General features: G+C 37.6%; 1 long non-coding RNA gene across 1 annotated transcript in view; it reads left to right on the forward strand.

The window, feature by feature from the left end:
* Positions 1-20,414, forward strand: part of LOC139038726 (uncharacterized) — a 115,337-nt gene that overhangs the window by 78,812 nt on the left and 16,111 nt on the right. Inside the window, exons 3-4 of the long non-coding RNA XR_011491837.1 lie at positions 1,122-1,333; positions 1,509-1,642. This is a non-coding gene — a long non-coding RNA (uncharacterized lncRNA). The remainder of the gene's footprint in view (positions 1-1,121; positions 1,334-1,508; positions 1,643-20,414) is intronic.

The following is a 20,414-nucleotide window of genomic DNA, read 5'->3' on the forward strand; positions in this document are numbered from 1 at the left end:
CTCACGTGGGTGCTCTGGAGGGATAGAGTGGCTCCAGAGCTCTGACATAGACTATACATAACAGGAATGTAGAGAAAAGGGGACTCTAGTGCACTGTTGGTGGGAATGTAAATTGATGCAGCCAGTGTGGAAAACAATATGGTAATGGTGGTGGTTGTTTAGTCGCTAAGTTGTATCTGACTCTTTTGCAACTCCGTAGACTATAGCCCTCCAGGCTTCTCTGTCCATGGGATTTCCCAGGCAAGAATACAAGATTGGATTGCCATTTTCTTTTGCAAGAGATCTTTCTGACTCAGGGATCAAACTTAGGCTTCCTGCATCTCCTGCATTAGCCGGCAGATTCTTTATTACTGGGCCACCAGGGAAGCCCCAGAACAACATGGAATTTCCTCAAAAAAGTAGAAACAGAACTACTGTATGATCTAGCAATTCCACTTTTGGATATTTACCTGAAGAGAATGAAAACACTAAATCAAAGAGATATATGTACCACTGTTTATTGTAGTACTGTTTACATTAGCAACCTAAATGTCTATTTATAGATGAATGAATAAAAAGCTTGATGCCCACACACACAATGAAGTATTACTCAGTGGCAAAAAGAACGAATTCTTTCCATTTGCAACAACATGGATGGACCTAGAGGGTGTTATGCTAAGTGAAATAGACAGAGAAAAACAAATATCATATGATTCCATTCATGTGTGAATCTAAAAACCAAAACAATGAATAAATAAAGCAAAATGAAAACAGATTCACAGATACAGGGAACAAATGGGCAGTTGCTGGGATGAGGATGCATGAAATATGTGAAGGGAGTTAAGAAGTATAAACTCCCAACTATGAAATAAATAAGTCACAGGGATATAATGTATATATGGGGAACATAGTCAATAATATTGTAACAACATTGTATGGTGACAGATGTTAACTGGACTTGCAGTGATCATTTTGTAATGTACAAAAACATCAAATCACTATATTATACATCTGAAACTAATATAATATATGTCAAATATAGCTTAATCAAAAAAAATTAAAGCCATTTGGTTAAAATTTTAAAAAAAAGAACTGAAGACCTCAGAACAGCTCTCATTCTCTGCTTTAATGACTCCCAACAGTCACCATGGAAGCAGATGCTCAGAGGAATGTAAGGGAAAAGTTGTTTTAATGGAGGAGAGCATCCAGAAAGCCAGCTGCCATGCATAATGTCTTTATGACCAGTGTGCACTCACCTGAAAATCTTACAGGAATCAACAAAGATTAATCGGAATTGAGAATAAAGAAAACAGTCAGAGCTACAATTCTCCCAAATGACATTTTCAATACTCAGGTATACACAGAGTTGGGGAAAAAGAGCTTTATTTTAAAGTCTCCATAAAAATAAGGGAGGAACCCAAACAAATGGGTTTGATAATTGTCAGTGCATTAAAATTTGATATAGAATTCTTAGGTATATGTGTATTTTTAACGATCAATTCAAAAATAATTTTAAAATGCATTTTTAGGAAACAAATTTTGAACAGCTCATGAGTACTACCATAGAACTCTATAATCTTCTACGGGATGGAATTTGAATCAGAGTACTGATTTAAAGCACAATTTTCCTCCTGGAAATTCTCTAAAACTGCTGAATATAGAGGTAAGCACTACATTTTACTCTAAGCAAACAGGGGTCATTCATGCCTGTCCAACTGCTCTTTCTAAATCTACAGAGGATAGCCTATTGCTTTTGTTGACATTAGTAATAGCCCACTTGGAAAGAAACTGTGGAGAGAAATGTTAGATATTTCTTTCTAAAAACTGGAAGGGGGGAAACTTGCAAGAGGAGACTGTATGTGAGTAAAGAAAGTACTCTTGGATGATTTAAAATAAAAGCAGCATAAATTTTTTTCCCTTTCTGAACTCGACCTCTCCAAAGCTGTTTTGGCTATAGTAGAAAGGATTATAATAAAAATGTAATATAATAAATTGCAGTACCTCCAACTATATCTGTGATAATTGAGTTATTGTGTTCAATTAGATAATAGCTCAGTCACACACATCTACAGCTCCACAAATTCCACTTCATTTTACTATATGAAAAGAATAATCATTTTAATAGATCAACTTGAATAAGAAATTAACTAGAAGAATATGTCCACTTTCAGATGAGATGCACCATTGTACATTTTGACATGCTTATTTAACAACTTGTCCTTACTACAGTAAGTAAAAATTTGTGACTTTGTTCAGTTTAGCTTCTAAAAGAAAGATGTAAACCATACACCTCCCCCCACACACAAATCTATCTATAAAGGAAATACAATAAATACAATAAGTTGCTCACATAATAACTGAGTTTAAACTTAGCTCTATCATTTATATCATCTACATCTCTGCACTCCAGTTCATCTTTACATCTTTACCTATGATCTGTATGCTGAAAATTTATGTTCAGATCGATGATTCAAAGATAGTTCAATGAATTAACCATCTCAGACAGATTCAGGTAGGTTCACTTGTGATGTTCTTACTAAACAATTCTAGAATACCTGTCTATCTATTCATATATATAATTGTATAACAATTTTTTTTCTTATTTTATTTACTGTATGTGTTATTCTCTATCAGTGGAGCAGAGTTTGGCAGACTTAATGTCAAGGTTCAGATACTTTATATGTTAGGATTTGTGATCGTACTGTCTCGGTCATAGCTACTTAATTCTACATTTGAGCTCAAAAGCATCTGTAGCCAGTGATTAAATGTATGCGTTAGCTGTGATCCAGTTAAACTTTATGAAAATAGGAATGAGAAATATTTGGTCTTTCACCCTTCTCTGTATGTATAATTCAAGTTCATCTTCTATAGACTGTATATATAATCAAATCATGTTGAGGGATATTCAGTTCAGTTCAGTTCAATCGCTCAGTTGTGTCTGACTCTTTGCGACCCCATGGACTGCAGCACACCAGGCCTCCCTGTCCATCACCAACTCCCAGAGTTTACTCAAACTCATGTCCATTGAGTTGGTGATGCCATCCAGCCATCTCATCCTCTGTCGTCCCCTTCTCCTCTCTTTTTCAATCTTTCCCAGCATCAGGGTCTTTTCCAATGACTCAGTTCTTTGAATCAGGTGGCCGAAGTATTGGAGTTTCAGCTTCAACATCAGTCCTTCCAATGAACATTCAGGACTGATTTCCTTTAGGATGGACTGGTTGGATCTCCTTGCAGTCCAAGGGATTCTCCGAGTCTTCTCCAACATCACAGTTCAAAAGCATCAATTCTTTGGAGCTCAGCTTTCTTGAGGGATATTTAGCTTTCTAATTTTTATTTTTATAAACTGCTGTAATAAATACTCTTGTGTGTGTATCTTTTAACTTGTTGATTGCTTCTTTAGTGATTCCTAGAATTGGAATTGTTGTGTCGTAGAGGATACAGATTTAAATATTTCAATTATTACAAAATTGTCCACTGGAAGAGCCAGACTTATACTCATGTGTACTGTATATGAGTGCTTGCTTTCCCATCTCCTCCCTGAAACCAGATCTTATTTATTGTTTAAATTCTTTCTCAGATTGGTTGGTAAAACATTGATTCCCCTCAGTTCTTTAGGTTTTCCTGTCCTTTTGACTTTAATAGTGAGAGCATCTTTTCAGTTTTTAATTGGTCATTTAATTATGCTTCTGTGAGTGGTCTATGTAATTTGCTTATATCTATACTGACTTGTCCTTTTTTCTTATTAATTGGTAAGAACTCTTTAAATGTAAAGAGATTAACATTTTGATCCTTACATGTCTTACAAAAAGAATTCACCAATTTGTTATTCTTAAATTTATATATTTTTCCATGTAGTAGCTTTTACTTTTTAATAGTATTTTAATGCAGAGCTTTTCTTTTATTGCTTCTGAATTTGGAGTCATGTTCACAAAGGCATTTACCAATCCAAGGTGTGAAGTTATTTTCTTGTATTATTTGTAGTACAGCATTTTCCTTTTTGAATCTATATTTTAAAATAGTGCTTTTTTATTTTAACATTATTAGCATAAATTTGGGCTCCCCTGGTGGCTCAGACAGTAAAGAATCCACCTGCAATGCAGGAGACTTGGGTTTGCTCCCTGGGTTGGGAAGATTCCCTGGAGTAGGGCATGGCAACCCATTCTAGAATTCTTGCCTGGAGAATCTCCGTGGACTGTAGCTCACCAGGCTCCTCTGTTTCTTATCATTTTAAATCTCTCTTCCATAAAAAAGTGTGATTATATCTCTTTTCTTAAAGTTATGCACTTGTTTTTCCCTCTTTTATTCTTTATCCATTTCCTCACATTTGTGCATATTATATGTTACTTTTCTTTTCAAGACACAAGCTCGTAACTCTTTTGATTAATGCTTCTTCATTTCTGCTTTGTAACTTATTTGCTGCCTCTTGTTTCCTGAATTTATGCCTCTACTTTATGTTTATTTTCTTGCACTTTTTTTCCATTTTGAACTGAAAACTTTATTAAATTATATTCAACAGTTCTTTCCTTATAGTAAAGGAAATATTTAAGGCTATAGATCACATCTCATTGCTTCACATATATAAGGATATCATTAGATTTGATTTATAAATAACCTGGAATGATTAAGCTCCCACACATTGCAGTTTCACAGTTGATTTATCTTAGGTCTTACCACTAAGAGGTCATAGATCTTTATCTTGATTCAGATAATTTGAATGGTTGTTTCACAGATGCATACACTTGTCAAAACTTTTCAACCTATATTTTTGAGAGGTGTGTATTTTATCATGTGTGTTTTGCCTTGTATAAAATATACTTCAATAGAATTACTACCACAAAACAAAAATAAAATAAATGTGAGAATGTGTAGGGGGATATTTATGGCACAACTTCCTAGCTTCTCTAGTTCCATAGAAATGCATTGAGGAGAAGGTACAGGCAACTTCAAGCTTCAAGCACCTGAAGGCCACTGCATAAGCCCCACTGTGTATATCAATGTTGTATACATTAGTATGGGCTTCCCTGGTGGCTCAGATGGTAAAGAATGTGCCTGAAATGTGGAAGACCTGGGTTTGATCGCTGAGTCAGGAAGAGCCCCTGGAGAAGGAACTGGCAACCCACTCCAGTATTCTTCCCTGAAGAATCCCATGGGCAGAGGAGCTTGGTGGGATATAGTCCACGGGAGTCATAAAGAGTCAGACATGACTGAGCAACTAACACACATACCTAAGTATAGATGTGTGCGTGCATGCTAAGTTGCTTCAGTCGTGTCTGATGGCAACCCTATGGACTGTAGCCTGCCAAACTCCTGTATCCATGGGATTCTCCAGGCAAGAATACTGGAGTGTGATGCCATGTCCTCCTCCAGGGGATCTTCCCAACCCAGAGATCAGACCCACGTCTGCATTGGCAGGCAGGTTCTTCACCATGAGCGCCACCTGGGAAGCCTGCTTAGTATATAGTTAATGCTAAATGTGTGTTTTAGTATAAATTCTATTTAACATTGCCTTCCATTTCCATAAAGCAATCCATTGGGTTATTTTTTTGGTTGGACTCATTGTCTCATTGTCATTCTCAATACATGAATACCATAGATGTGTTTTCCTTTAGTTTCATGAAAAACTGCTCTTTTAAGGATGTATTTTACTCAGTTCTTAGAAATTGCATTTTAAGTTGTCTCTTGTTTTATTCAGTAACTGTGTTTTACTCCAGTTTCTCTGACAGTTCTTCATGAGCAGTATCCCTAGTGTCAATTGGTGTTATCATCATCATTCTCCATCAGCCTTCATTTCTGATTCCAGTGTTCTTCTACCACCCGAAACATGCCTTTCTGGTGGGGGGCTCCCAATCCAAGTATACCCCGCAGTGCAGTGCTTAGTCGCTCAGTAGTGTCTCAGTCTTTGCAACCCCTTGGACTGTAGCCCACCAGGCTCTTCTGTCCATGGCAGGAATACTGAAGTTGGTTGCCATGCCCTCCTCCAGGGGATCATCTCAACCCAGGGATCGAACCCAGGTCTCCCACATTGCAGGCAGATTCTTTGCAATCTGAGCCACCAGGGATACTCAAGAATACTGGAATGGGTAGCCTATCCCCTCCCCAGGAATTGAACAAGGGTCTCCTGCATTGCGGGCAGATTCTTTACCAGCTAAGCTGCCAGGGAAGCCCACAAGCTAAACTTATCACAGTGCTCCATCATTCTAACCACAGTGGCTGCTCTAGTCATACAGTCATAAGCTGGACCAATCATAATCCTGTCTTGAGACTTTTACCAGCTGGAAGGAAGGCTTTTAGTCTTTTGTAAAAATGTTGTTAAAGTTTTATAGCTGAAAGTGTTAGAATCCAGAGTAACCAGCAACTATGCTCCGTGACCTTGAGGATAAGACCCATATGCAGCAGGAGAATGAGGCCAAGACATTCTTATAAGCAGAGTAAATTTATGGTGACATTCTTGTTGCAGTTCCAAATCCCTCATTTCAGTTATTATTACTAAAGCTAGTTATACCCTAGTCTTAGTAATAATAAAGTGAGTGTCTTCTCCCCTGATGGCTCAGTTGGGAAAGAAACTGTCTGCAATGCAGGAGACCCGGGTTCAATCCCTGGGTTGAGAAGATCCCCTGGAGAAGGAAATGGCTACCCACTCCAGTAATCTTGCCTGGGAAATCCCATGGACAGAGGAGCCTGGCAGGCTACAGTCCATGGGGTCACAAGAGTCGGACACGACTTAGCAACTAAGCTACCACAGTTATACCCTTGCCTTTTCTGTTTGTGTAAGCTTCTAAATTCCATTCTCTTCTCCCCCGTTTTTTGTATTTGTTTTTGCTTAAGCTAATTCATATTGGGTTTTTCTCACAACACAGTATTATGTCCCAACATATAGAATACTTCTTTTTCAAGCAGCCTGTTTTCTTTATATGTTAGGAGATTTTAAAATATCTCTTCGTATTTATAAATGACTGGTTAGAAGTCATCATCACTAGGTGCATGAGAACATGGACCATGTCAATCTTAACAATCGCTACATCCCCAATGTTTAATATAGTGTCTTTTACTGTAAGATAGTAAGGGGGCTGGGATTCTCCTCCAATGAACCAGACAGAAGGTTGTTACCCTAAAGCATGGGCTGAAGGGTGACCAGATTGTTTTCTTAAGGGTGTACCAAAGAAGACCAAGGGAGACCTCCTATCAAATGCACTAGACAGAAGGGAGAAGAGGTGCTCTAGCAGATAGGAGTTCTTGTCCTCACTTACTGATAGGACCCCTCACTAATTGTCTATGGTAGAAGTGGTACACATATTTAGCACTTGGCTTTGGCATTGATTGAGCTATCTCATTGGGAACTTTGGAGGCAGATAGAGTCAACCTAGATTAACGTTTTGCTTCTAAAAACCCAATAAATATAATTTAGATAGGTTATCAAGTATTAATATAAAATATTTCTAGATGTAAGAAATTAAAATATTCTAGTCTGACCCATTCTGTACAGTTTTATTTATCATGATTTGTCATAATTTTGGTGTAACTTTATAGCTGTTGTGTTTTGAATCAACAATCTATAAAACTATGAATTCTAAATTGAGTCATTGAAGCATTAAATAATTGCTAGCTAAAGGAAGGGTATGTTTAAAAGCAGAGACATTACTTTGCCAACAAAGGTCCGTCTAGTCATGGCTATGGTTTTTCCAGTAGTCATGTATGGATATGAGAGTTGGATGGTGAAGAGAACTGAGTGCTAAAGAATTGATGCTTTTGAACTGTGGTGTTGGAGAAGACTCTTGAGAGTCCCTTGGACTGCAAGGAGATCCAACCAGTCCATCCTAAAGGAGATCAGTCCTGGGTGTTCTTTGGAAGGACTGATGTTGAAGCTGAAACTCCAATACTTTGGCCACCTCATGCAAAGAGTTGACTCATTGGAAAAGACCCTGATGCTGGGAGAGATTGGGGGCAGGAGGAGAAGGGGACGACAGAGGATGAGATGGCTGGATGGCATCACCAACTCAATGGACATGGATTTGGGTAGACTCCAGAAGTTATGGTGGACAGGGAGGCCTGGCGTGCTGCGATTCATGGGGTCGCAAAGAGTTGGACATGACTGAGCAACTGAACTGAACTGAAAGGAGGGGCTTCCCTGGTAGCTCAGCGTTAAAGAATCCTCCTGCAATGCAGGAGACCTGAGTTCGATTCCTGGTTTGGGAAAGGGACAAAGGTTCTTCTTCTGGTCACTCATTCCTAGTATATAGATTTTCCTCTGCTTTCCTGGTAGCTCGGCTAGTAAAGAATCTGCCTGCAATGCAGGAGACCCCGGTTTGATTCCTGAGGCAGGAAGATCCGCTGGATAGGCTACCAACTCCAGTATTCCTGGGCTTCCCTGGTGGCTCAGATGGTAACATATAAGATTTTCCTTTACATGTGTATGCTAAAATTCACTTTCCCCCTACTATTTTCAATAGAGAAATAAATGGACAAAAATAAAACTTTTATTTTAGAAAAGAATGAAATTTCACTGTGCTGTCAAATTCCTAGTATTGGACCATATTTTTAAAACAAGGTTCTTCATAATCTTGTTAGATATTAAATCATCAAATTGGATCCATTACAAAGATTGTTTTTTAATTCTAAATAATGAAGTCATTCCTTTCTAGGGAAAGCAATCAAAATAAAAGATCCTCCCCTTTTCGTGATGCTGCAAAAGCTGAATCTGTTACCCACTGCAGTCTCAGCACTCTGCATCTAATTAAGCCAAAAATGTGTGCACCATCAGTTGAGTGATTTGCCATTGAATAACAAGGTTTCCAGTCAGACTCTAATGAGAAGAGAATATACAAAGGGGAAAAAAAAGGGAAAATCCTGAAAAGGCTTGACTACACTTGCAGACAACTGGAGGAAAACCTAAGGTTTTGTGTTAGCATGATGATGGGCATTCCTTGTGTAAAATATGATTGTTTCAGTTGTTGCAGACCACCTAGCAATTCTTATAACTGACTGACAGAAAAAGGCAATCTAAAGCTTTCCTCTCTGGAAGTTATAAATACAGGCATTTCTTTAAATTCTTTCTCTTTCAGTCTCAAAATTCACTTCAAACACCATTATGCTTTCCTGCTATACCCAGCCTTTCTGCTTTCCTGCTATGAACTGTAGTTTTCTGTGTGTTAGTAGCTTTGAGAATGTACTACAGCTATCCTCTGATTATACTCAAAGGGGAAGTCAGACTACAGGGAATGATGACTTGAAAGTATAAAAAGCTTATATAGTAGTGAGCTCTCATATGTATACCTATGGCTGATTCATGGTAATATATGGCAGAAACCATACATACCAGGGGCTTCCCTGGTAGCTGAGTTGGTGAAGAATCCACTTGTAATGCAGGAGACCCCAGTCTGACTCCTGGGTCAAAAAGATCTGCTAGAGAAGGGATAGGCTGCCCACTCCAGTATTCTTGGGCCTTCCTTGCGGCTCAGCTGGTAAAGAATCTGCCTGCAATGCCGGAGACCTGGGTTCCATCCCTGGGTTGGGAAGATCCCCTGGAGAAGGGAAAGGCTACCAGCTCCAATATTCTGGCCTGGAGAATCCCATGGACCATATAGTCCATGGGGTTGCAAAGAGCTGGACACTGAGCGACTTTCACTTTCACTTTCATGGCAGAAACCAACACAACATTGTACAATAATTATCCTCCAATTAAAGATAAATACATTTTCCCAATCAAAAGATGGGCCAAAAAACTAAACAGACATTTCTCCAAAGAAGAAATTCAGATGGCTAACAAACACATGAAAAGATGCTCAACATCACTCATTATCAGAGAAATGCAAATCAAAACCTCAATGAGGTACCACTACATGCCAGTCAGGATGGCTGCTATCCAAAAGTCTACAAGCAATAAATGCTGGAGAGGGTGTGGAGAAAAGGGAACCCTCATACATTGTTGGTGGGAAAGCAAACTAGTACAGCCACTATGGAGAACAGTGTGGAGATTCCTTAAAAACTTGAAATAGAACTGCCATATGACCCAGCAGTCCCACTCCTGGGCATACACACTGAGGAAACCAGATCTGAAAGAGACACGTGTACCCCAATGTTCATCGCAGCACTGTTTATAATAGCTAGGACATGAAAGCAACCTAGATGCCCATCAGCAGATGAATGGATAAGAAAGCTATGGTACATATACACCATGGAATATTACTCAGCCATTAAAAAGAATTCATTTGAATCAGTTCTAATGAAATGGATGAAACTGGAGCCCATTATACAAAGTGAAGTAAGCCAGAAAGATAAAGACCAATACAGTATACTAACGCATATATATGGAATTTAAAAAGATGGTAATGTTAACCCTATATGCAAAACAGAAAAAGAGACACAGATGTATAGAACAGAATTTTGGACCCTGTGGGAAAAGGCGAGGGTGGGATGATCTGAGAGAATAGCATTGAAACATGTATATTATCAAGTGTGAAACAGATCACCAGTCCAGGTTGGATGCATGAGACTGTGCTCAGGGCTGGTGCACTGGGAAGATCCAGAGGGATGGGATGGGGAGGGAGGTGGGAGGGGAGTTCAGGATGGGGAACACATGTAAATCCATGGCTGATTCATGTCAATGTATGGCAAAAACCACTACGATATTGTAAAGTAATTAGCCTCCAACTAATAAAAATAAATGAAAAAATAAATAAATAAAAAATAAAAAGGAAATGAGCTCTTCCAAGAGGCTAAGCTGAGTCTTCTTAAATCAAACTTGACAGACTTAGAAGTTAGGCTTTTCCAAAAAATCCTAGGGGTCATTATCACAGTGATCTGGAAAGATATATATTTATGGTGTCTGATTAAACACAAACTCCTGGGCTCTCAGCTGAGCCTGTAGCATAAAAGCGAGTTGAACAATAGCTTATGAATTCATTAGAAATGACAGCAGTGTTTTTATCAAACATCTCATCTGTTGTATTTATGAGTCACATCAGTAGAATGAAAACTTTCACCACTTTGTATACAAAACTTGGGAAAGCAACATACAACAGCAATTCATAACATGTACGCAATCATCATCTGGTTTGTAAACCATTAGGTTTGGGCCTGAATACACTGTTTGACAGATGCTTCCAGCCTCTTAGGTTTTAAACAGATTTCACTTGCCAAAATTTTCACTTCATTATTATGAACATAACATGAGTTGGTAGCAGCTGGTTCAGGTAAGCTAGCAATTCTCATCCACACCTAACAGTGAATCTTAAATTAAGAACTATCTTCTCAGAAAGTTTGGAAAATTTAGATTGATGCTTTGAAGTCCTTTTCTGGTTTCAATTTTAGAGTAGTATTCAAATACCTTTCTTAAATTTTCAAACAATGCAACCACAGAAATATCCAAACTAGAGCAATTTATAGATTATTTCTTTTGCTTCCCTATTGTACAGAATCCAAAATTTATGTCCAGGAAAAGCTACTTAACTCTGATGGTATCTCTGAGGTGAAGGGAAAAGACAAGAAAACCAAAGGCCACATGTTACCATGAATAAAGTATAAATCTATCCTGAATCTCACATGCTGGGCAACCTAGGGAAGACAAGAAAAAAGGGTCTTTTCACATTCTGCCTTTATCTAAGACCAGACTGCTGTAGAAAGTTTGCCTCAGGAAAATGAGTGAAGCATGCATTTTTCTTTTTCTTTCTTTTTATTAACATGTTTTTATAATTAGCCTTGAAGAAAAATAACTGATTATGGTCTACTCAAACAAACAAACAAAAAAAAGAAGTCAAACATATCAAAAACATTTGCTGAAGACAAGGTAGATGATTAGAACAGGAGTTTGTAGTTGGAAATTATAAAAGATGAATGGTAGCAACTGACGGTGCTACCTGACAGTAGGCTTCTCAATTAGATAAGACATGTGTTTTCCTCATGTTCACTTTCTTTCCTGACACATTTTGTCTCTTTTCACACTATTATAGAACAAATAGAAGTAAGACTTAAGTTTTATAGAGCATGTAGCTAACTAATTTCATCTGCTAACATGTTAACATTTAATTGAGTTTCTGATAGTTGCATATCTTCTTTATCTGTGAGGAGGACTTCATGGTGCTTTATCATGGGAGCGTGTACTCCTGTGGAGCCAGCACATTCATGCCATTCTTCCTCCCCACCGACCCCCAGCCACACACACTTACATTCTCATGAATGCTACCTTTTCCTCATTTAACTGAGTCCCTTTTTCTCTATTTGTATGTTTGTTTGTTTTCCATTTGTAGTTTTGGTGAAGGACTCAAAGGCATGGTGGTAGGTAAATGAATCACAAAGAACAATGACAACTTTAAGTATTAAATAAATGAAAAACTACAAAGTTGGGTTCTTTCAGCTCTATCTCCCTACATCATGCTTTTAAACACAAGAAAAAAATGCTAATTTTTCTTACAGATTTATGTCTTTTAGATTTCCCCAGTGTTATTAATCTATGAATATTAATCTGTGTTATTAACCTTTGAGTTGAAATCTGGTATTGGAGAAGACTCTTGAGAGTCCCTTGGACTGCAAGGAGATCCAACTAGTCCATCCTAAAGGAAATCAGTCCTGAATGTTCATTGGCAGGACTGATGCTGAAGCTGAAGCTCCAAAACTTTGGCCACCTGATGCGAAGAACTGACTCGTTGAAAAAGACCCTGTTGCTGGGAAAGATTGAAGGTGGAAGGAGAAGGGGATGACAGAGGATGAGAAGGTTGGATGGCATCACCAACTCGATGAACATGAGTTTGAGTAAGCTCCGGGAGTTGGTGATGGACTGGGAAGCCTGGAGTGCTGCAGTCCATTGGGTCACGAAGAGTCAGACACAACTAAGTGACTGAACTGAACTGAACTGATTAATCTGTCAATTCCAGTTCAAGAACTAACTCAAATTACACACTTTTCCCCCCAATCTCTTACTGTTCCTTCCCTATTCACGTGCAATTTTTTCATGCCAGTTATTTGTAGAATATAGAGAGAAAACAGCAGAATACAGTGTTTTCTTATTCCTAAACATAGGTGACCAAGTCCTAAAACATTAGGAAATAGAGAAGAAAGCAAATGCTTTGAAGGATATATATTTGGATGAAAAAGGTTTACTGCAGTAATATATGTTTTTACTTTTTCCATAGAACATTTGCTTGGACTCTTGTGTTACCTTAATGAACAAATCTCTTATTTCATATTTCTATAATGAATATGTGAATAGTATATTTGTAACTGTTTACAGTTAATGAACCTATTGGTTTATCTCTTTGTGTTCACCTATATCTATTCATGGGAAATGGTCACATAAGCAGCCCCATGAACAAGTGGTTGCAGTCTAATTTTACATAATCTTTCTTCTTCTTGCACATGTGTTTCCTTATATAGACTGCTTATCATCAAGCCAGAAGATTCACATTTTTTCAGTGATGGGGCTGTTGAATCAGATATTGTATTTACTCAGTTTATAAGGACTTCTAAAATTTATAAAAATATAAATTATAACCCATTTTATTAAAATATCTAGTTTGAAAGTCATATAAAATTAATTTTAATCAACTTATTTATATGAAAAGCTTTCCACTAATAGCGTATTGCTAGTCATTGATAATTTTTCAGCAAATCAATAAAAATATTACTACTTATTACATTGAGTTTCAAAACTCAATATATATATATATATATATATATATACACACACACACATATATATACATACATCCTTACAATGGAATATTATCAGTCATAACAAAGAGTGAAATGCCATTTGTAGCAACATTCATGGACCTAGAGATTATCATACTATCTGAAATAGTCAGACAGAGAAAGATAAGTATCATATGATATCACTTACACGTGGACTCTAAAAAAATGTGATACAAACGAACTTATTTACACAATGGAAATAAACTCAGACATTGAAGACAAAAGGTTATAAATTAGGATTTGGGATTAACAGATACACATTACTATACAGAGAATAGATAAACAACAAGAACCTACAGTATAGCACAGTAAACTATATTCAATATCATAATAACTTATAATGGAAAAGAATCTGAAAAAGAATATATATGTGTTTATTTATTCATTCATTCATTTATCAAACTAAATAACTTTGCTGTACTCCTGAAACTAACACAACATTGTAGATCAACTATACTTCAAAAAATAAACACATAAAAATTCTGATTCCAAAATTGCATCACTGATGGTTGCTCTCTCAGTTTTGAATTTGTAGTTTCATGAAAGAAAATACATTTTCAGAGTCAAGTAAAATCAAATAAAGGACATAGTTTTGCTATAGGGCCACAAATTAAATTCATGAATTATATTCATTTCCAAATTTCAGGGAAACTGTATTTTCTATAATTTTCCCTCAAGGTCAGTAAGTTCCATATCCTTGTTAGCAGCTGCTTTGTATATCCCTGGGAAGTTTTTCCTCCTTGTACCTCCACTGAGGAAACCTAAATCATGATAAATATTTATCAATCTGTAGATTACTTCCAAAAATTGTGATTTCCATTTTCTCCTCTAGTTGTGGGGAGAGAATTCCTCCAGAGCTTAGGGCAAGATTTAGGAGTCATAGTGTCTGATATCTGCAGTAGAAGATTCACAGGGCCATGGTAAAAAAGAAAGATAGGATCTGGAATTGAGGCCCAAGTTAAATCCTAAAGACTTGTTCCCAATAGGTTGTTAATATAGATTGTGAAGGCCTTTCTTATGGCTCAGATGGTGAAAATTTTGCCTGCTGCAGGAGACCCAGATTCAATCCCTGGGTCAGGAAGATCCCCGGAAGAGGGAAAGACTACCCACTCCAGCAGTCTTGCTTGAAGAATACCATGGACAGAGGAGCCTGGGGAGCTATAGTTCATGGGTTTGCCAAGAGTTGCACACAACTGAACAACTGAGCATACGTAGGTAGTGAACACGGCTGAACGACAAGGCACAAACAGTGAAAAAAGCCCAGCAGGAAGGGGAGTGGATCCAGAAAAGGGAAGAAGAGCAAGAGCAGCCCAGTGGCAGGAGATAACACACACTGATTCCAGAGACAGGGTACCAATGCTTGTGGGAGACTTTTAGTATATTACTACTTACACATATATTTGTGTTTACTAGTCAGGTTCGTTAAAAGATCAAGATTCTACTTGCCATTTGCTTAGTCTAGGCAGTTTGAGTTTCTTCTAAAAATTATATAAATTGGCAGATGTTAATGACATAAGTATAAGGAGACAGATCCTCATAATCCATTCTTCTGGTCACATTACCTAGTAACCCTTAAACAGAAGTTCACAATATATATTTTTCTGTGGTACAGTGGACACTGGAAACACCAGCTTCCATTTAAAAGGAAATTTTTATTCAACTATAGTTGACCTACAGATCTATCAATTTATTAGTTTCAGGTGTACAACATAGTGATTTTTGATGTATTTCAAATATATATGATATGTTATACATATGCAATATACTGGATTCACCAATGTCATATTTCATTGATTACTGTAGCTTTATGATAAGTCTTTCAAACAGATTGTGTGAGTCTTTCAGCTTGTTCTCTTTCAAAATTGTTTTGGCTGATCTGGTTCCTTTGTTTGTCCATGTGAACTCAGTTTCATTGTCAGTAATTGGCCTATTCCAATTTTCTCTCTCTTTGTGATACAGTTTAGTAGGATTATATATTTCTGGGAATTTATCTATTTCTTCTAGAGTGTCTAGTTTGAATTCCCAGTTTGAATTGAGTAAATTGCTAAAACTTTTGTTTTCTTTCACTGTTCTGCCTGATCTGAGATAACTGAACTCAGTGTTTGTAGGCTTAGATTAAATCTCTTAATATAAGCAGGGAGTTAAATAGATGGTTTGTGCATGCTAAGTATATTGACCTAAGATTTTTAGTTTTATTAGTTGGGTTTGATGTCAATTTAGTTTTGTTGTCCTAAATTCATGAGTCTCAGGTAGATTTTGCGTGACACTACTTAGACTAAATGTGAATCTTCTTTAGAGTTAGTTGGTGCTGGAAGCAACTTAGATGTCCATTGACAGGTGAATGGATAAAGAAGCTGTTGTACATATATACAATGGAATACTACTCAGCCATAAAAAGGAATACATTTGAGTCAGTTCTAATGAGGTGGATGAACCTAGAGCCTATTATACAGAGTGAAGTAAGTCAGAAAGAGAAATATAAATATTGTATACTGGTACATATGTATGGAATCCAGAAAGATGGTACTGATGAAATTATTTGCAGGGCTGCATTGGAGAAACAGGCATAGAGAACCGACCTATGGACATGGGGGAGGGTAGGAGGGAGATGATGCAATATGTGGAAAGAGTAACATGGAAATTTACAGTACCATATGTGAAATAGACAGCCAATGGAAATTTGCTGAAAGACTCAAAGAGCTCACACAGGGGCTCTGGGACAATCTAGAAGGGTGGGATGGGGAAGAAGATGGGGGGGAGGTTCAGGAGTTAGAGATCATGCGTGTACCTATGGCTGATGCTTGTTCGTGTTTGACCGGAAACAACAAAATTCGGCAAAGCAGTTATCCTTCAATTAAAAAATAAATAACATGGCAAAAAAAAAGCCACTTGAAATAGTCAAAAGTAGTTGATGCTGCTAGAACGTGAAGTTACAAAAGAAAACGATTTCAAGTAACATCTTGCCTTAGAAAGTATTAAATTATGTGAGTTTTGAGGATATAAATGTTTTAGATCAATATAGATAGGTGGTACTTGAGAAATTAATTTTTTTTTCTATTTGTTCTTGAGTTGGTGATTTTCAGGGAACATTTCTGCCTTGTAGACTCAGGCTTTATTAATTTGAAAAATTCATTTATTCTTTGTTTTTATCTTATTTATTTCTGTTTCTTCCTTATTCTTGGTTTCAATCATTCTAGTGTTTGTAATATACAGAATGGATGATTAGAATTCCTATTATCTAAAATTATTTTCATTTTTTTTCCTTTCACCTCTAGATAAATTCTGAAATTTGTCTTCTATTTCACTGAAGTGAATTTTCTGCAATATCCAGTCTGCTGTTTATTGCCCCGCCTCAGGTTTTAGTTGAACAATTTTTTACCTTCATGAAATCTGACATTTCCTAACTTCTTCCTTTTGATGTTTGACATATATTTTGAGAACTCAAATTAGACACTTTATAAAATGTGCTCTTTTTCTTGCAATAAATCTATTTTAGGGAAGGCATTTCCTCTGCTTCCTCCAGATGGTCTCTCTTCTTTTGACTTACAGTATTTTTTACATGTCTTTCTGAGGAAACCCTACTTTGCCAACTCTTGGTTTTGGGGGACCATCTGCTCTAGACTAAAGCTCATCCACACACATTTTCTGTTTGGTGTGGCTGCTTACTCCATATCCTGCCCTCATTTCTCAGTTAGAGGTTATTAGGGGTTTATTTTAGGGTCTCCTGTACCTGTGTCCCAGGTAATTCACAGTGTAGAATAGTCCCCAAGTTTCCTTCTATAATTACCTTCAATACAATAGAAATTCCAAGTGTCTGGCCTGTGAGTGTTATTTTCCCCTCATTTGCAGAACTGGTATTGATGTATTCATTTCATGCTCTTTAGTCTTTTTCATGGCAATTGAAAGTGGGCTGAGTTAATACCTACATTTATGGTTTTCTTTTTCTCTTAAAAACAGGTTTTTTTTAGGTTCCATGAAGTACCATCTCCAGTTATAAGTGATACCATCTCCACCACTGAGAGCCAATGAGAGTTTGGTCTCTCACATCTTTTCCTTATTGCTGTTCTTTTTCCCAGCCTCCTTCTAGTTTTGAACTCTCCAAGAATGCATGGGAACCATGGCATCGCCATGCTTAGCATTCCCCTCCCCTTATATATTCTGTAAATTTCTTCCCAGCAGCAGTTACACCCTCATCTGCCTTCAGTCTTCATCTCCTGCCGGAGGTGCTCAGGGTTAAGATTATGTTGCTACATTATTGTGGAGAGGATGGAACATCAGGATATTTGACTGCATCGAGCATGAATTTAGAAGGCAGCTCTCTCAAAGAGTAAGGAAGGATTCTTCTCTCTCACTGAGAGAGCAGCCGTGCTCCTTGCACTGTAAAGAATACTTCTTCCTGTGAATAAACCTGATATTAATCTGTTCTATGAGACTGAATAAAAATGCTGTATGGAAACTTATTTTACTTCTCTTTGTAACTCTGAAGTGTCTGAGGAATTGAGAATTCACAGACTGAAATCTTTGAAGTCTGGAAAAGTAATTGGAGCCATTTTGTTTAAAACTAATGTTTTAGTCTCCTTTCCTTTTGACGCTTTTTAACAATTACACATGGTTGATGATTTGGAGGTTGCATGAATGATTGTTTTTTGTAAATCTGTTCATAAAATGAGCAATCCAAAGCAATCAGGCTTTAATTTATTTTACGGTCACCCAAGTGCTTTTATTTTCTACACCCTAACTAGCTTGCTGAGAACTTCCTTAGGCTCTTTTATTAGTCAAAAATTTGGCCGCAAAAGCTGTGGAAGCTGAGAGTATAAATATGCTTTGTTGCAAATATATTGTTTTCTTAAAGCAATGGTAAAGGTTAGCATAATTATGCCAGTGAAGTGAGTGAAAGTCGCTCAGTTGTGTCTGACTCTTTGTGACCCACTGGACTATACAGTCCATGGAATTCTCCAGGCCAGAATATTGGAGTGGGTTGCCTTTCCCTTCTCCAGGGGACCTTCCCAACCCAGAGATCGAACCCAGGTCTCCCACATTGCAGGCGGATTCTTTACCAGCTAAGCCACAAGGGAAGCCCATGAATACTGGAGTGGGTAGCCTATCCCTTCTCCAGCAGCTCTTCCTGACCCAGGAATTGAACTGGGGTCTCCTGCATTGCAGGCAGATTCTTTACCAACTGAGCTATCAGGGAAGCCCAGAAGAAGTATGCTTGAAAAAGGGAAGCAGATAGCCTAATAAAGACCCAGTGGATGTGATCCTAAATGCGGTATGTTTGGAGGAAGAACAGCTGGGCGAAGCTGTGGCCCAGCCTAGTGCCTGGAAAAGAAGAGCTGATGATATGGGAGGTAGCTAACTGGGCACAGCAAGAATTCCTCGCATGCTAATCATGAGAATGCCCCTGCCATCTTCTTACCCTAAAGTATGAAGGGGAGTGAGCCGGAGATTCCACCTCCTATGACTGAATGAATTCCTTGTGGAATGTCTGAACAAGTGAAGCTATAGCAAGCAAGGTGTTACAGCATCCCAATCTCCTTTATAGTCCAGTCTGTTGCATCCCCATCTCCATTATGGTTTCTGCCACACTTATTGGCTGGTTTGACAACAAACTGAAGTGAAAAATAGCCTTAGCAGAATCTGAAACTATATTCTCAAAGATCTTTGAGTTTGCATAAGCTGGTGTTTTTCAGCCTGGCTTAGTGCCATACACACAAGATCAGTTTTTAATGAGAACATTTCATCCTAACTATTCTACCAATGAGTTCATTAAAAAAAAAAAAAAGAAGAAGGTTTGAGGGCAAAATTAACCATTTTACCAATGTATCAGATTCATCTTTCAAATGTAAACACTATTTATGATCTGAGATTGACAAGTTTACCTCTGCAGAGCTTTGATTGTCATTTTTGGGTAGAAAATATCTCATTAATCAGAACATTAAATAATCCACAGCACTTATATAATGTGTTATTATTTATCAGTTTTGAGCAGCTCTATTTCCAAAGGGGAGAAATAAAATAATTTCAACCAAGTGAGCATAATATTAATGACAGCAGTTTTATAAATAAATTTAAAACGATGCCAGAAAGCATGTGACAACAAGAAAAAGAGGCCAGTTCTCTTTGATTTTTTTCCCCTTCAATGTGCAAAACATGCTGCTATACTTTTATCCACAGACTTTGTTTGAAAATTTCTCAAGACACAAGCCAACCCCTTGTCAACAAAGGATGGGTACTTGGTTTGGTGCAATTAAAAGATTTTTACAACTTCTACAATGGAAATCTGCAGGAAACCAAGAAAACTAGCAATTCATCAAACAATCTAATTGAAGGGAAGAAACAGGGTGTAGATGAACCACTGAAAAGAGCACTATTCTTTTCTGTGATATTACTATAGGAATGATCTTAGGGTCCCACGAACATGAATTTCAAGCTCCCTTTCATTAAACTCTCTTTGGACTAGGAATCATTCCAATATGATGTGAATACCCCCTTTACACCCGCATTCTTATAATTTAGCTTGGAGCAGCTGTGTTGTCATTCTCCAAATGGGACAAACAGACAGGGACACTCTAGGAGACGGTAGTTCTCTGTGTGACAGCACTCAGTCTTCCTGCGGAGTGAGTCATGCTTCCAGCTTGAAGTTTGCTATTTTGACACAAGTAGGCAGAGTATGTTAAGAAGATGAGCTGTCTTTTCATACCTAATTACATGGGCTTCTAAGGCCTGTTCTGCTGATTTGCATACCTGAAAAT

Source organism: Odocoileus virginianus, chromosome 16 (assembly GCF_023699985.2).
Source record: "Odocoileus virginianus isolate 20LAN1187 ecotype Illinois chromosome 16, Ovbor_1.2, whole genome shotgun sequence".
In the NCBI taxonomy this organism is placed as follows: domain Eukaryota; kingdom Metazoa; phylum Chordata; class Mammalia; order Artiodactyla; family Cervidae; genus Odocoileus; species Odocoileus virginianus.